The sequence below is a fragment of the Equus asinus genome, chromosome 5, assembly GCF_041296235.1.
Source record: "Equus asinus isolate D_3611 breed Donkey chromosome 5, EquAss-T2T_v2, whole genome shotgun sequence".
Taxonomy (NCBI): Eukaryota; Metazoa; Chordata; class Mammalia; order Perissodactyla; family Equidae; genus Equus; species Equus asinus.
In genome coordinates this window covers 90,276,012-90,277,941 of record NC_091794.1, presented here as the reverse complement: position 1 = coordinate 90,277,941, position 1,930 = coordinate 90,276,012, and positions in this window count along the sequence as shown.

Genomic DNA, 1,930 nt, shown 5'->3' with positions numbered 1-1,930 from the left:
AAAGACACTTCCTACAGGAATCCAAAACCCTTGCAGAGCCACACCCTTGGTGAGAGGGTGGACAAGAAAGAAACCCAGCCCCACCCCCCACTGGCATAGAAAGATAACGGGGAAGCTTGTTCGTCTTGACTTTTGCTCTGGATTGGAGAAGAAAAAATTCTTCGTTGAGAATTCACAACCACAGGCCAACCCTCCCAAGCATTTAGAATTTGAACTTACATTCTCTTTGTAGCCAGAAAACCCTAAGGTGAGAAATCAATCTACGAAGTCGTCTGTGGCTGTAATATCCCGGGGATGCCTGGCAGAAGCAAATCAAACCTGCTCTGGAGAGTCACACCCTCGACCCAGAGAGAGATGAGCTCACAATCCCAAATTACAAAACCCACAAAGAAACGATGCACCGTGAGCAAATGACGACAGATACTGATACTGAAGGACCAACCCTGCGCGAATCCTTGGAAAACAGAACTGGTAGAAAGAAATCATTACAACTGTGCTGAAGGAGGAGTGGGAAGGAGGAGTCCAGGGAGGGATGGGAAGGTAAAAAGCTGGCTTAGTCAGTGCTGGGAGAAGGCATTGCCCTGGTGCTGGTGAGAGATGATGGTCGCCTGGGTCGGGGGTGGGGTGGGGGGATGGGATGTGTGTGAGAATAGCGTGGCGAGCAGAGCAGAAGGAGATCTTGTGCATTCTGTGGGGAGAGCCCTGCGGATTCAGGCTCCTACCCCCAGCCCCACCCTCTGCCCCAGGTTGTCCTTTGGCCTTTGATGTCTCCAAGCCACCTCCCTCCCCCCATACTGTTCAGTTATAACATGCCTTTACAGTCATCATCTCACTGGTAGACCACACTGATCCTATAAGTATTATCTCCATTTTACGGAAGAAGAAACTGAGGCTCAGGAAGTTGATGTCACTGCCCAAGGCTTCCTTGGGAAGGTGATATTTGAGTAGAGACCTAAAAGATGAAAAGCCATCCATGGGAGGGCTGGAGAAAGCACTCGAGACAGAGGGGAGAGCCACTGTAAAGGCCCTGAGGCGTGGAGAGGTTTAGAATATTCTAGAAATAGGAAGGAGGCCTGCGAGACTGGAGCCCACTTCCCAGACCAGGGCTATCTGGCGTCCACCTCCCCTCTTCAGGAATCGCCTCTCTGCTGGTGACTCCAATTTCTCTCCAGCTGTGGTCACTCAGTTGGTGACAGAGGTGAACTTAGTTGAGGCCTGTGGGAAACCAAGCCTCTCTGGCAATGGCTGCCACATTCCCCAGCCTCCCTCAGACCTCAGCGCCTGGCCCTCTGGCTCTCACACCTAAACCCCGAGACTGGCCTCAAGGGGGCAGCAGTGTGCAGAGAATTCTGGAGTGTGAGGTTTCCAGAGCCTCCAGGCGAAGCCGTCCTCAAGGGCTCTGCTTTCAGCTGCTTCCAGACCAGAGGCTGATTTACCATGGAGCAAGCGAAACTTAAGCACCCGCCCCCCCTTTTTTTTTTTAAAGAGGATGTCAGGGTTTCTAAAGCAGGCATTTTTTTTTAAGATTTTATTTTTTTCCTTTTTCTCCCCAAAGCCCCCCAGTACATCGTTGTATATTCTTTGTTGTGGGTCCTTCTAGTTGTGGCATGTGGGATGCTGCCTCAGCGTGGTTTGATGAGAAGTGCCATGTCCGTGCCCAGGATTCGAACCAACGAAACACGGGGCCGCCTGCAGCGGAGCGTGTGAACTTAACCATTTGGCCATGGGGCCAGCCTCTCAAGCCCCTTTTGAGGCCTAGGGATGGGCTCACAGAAATTTTGTATTAATAGTTTTGCTTTTTTCCCTTTCATCTGAAAGCTGTATAGTTCATCCCGCAAAACCTCTCATGGCTCCAGAGGATTTGGGAGGAAAGTAAGGTCCCTGTGGGCCTGCAGTTGAGCCACTGAGGGCCTGAGGGCTTCCTGGTGAG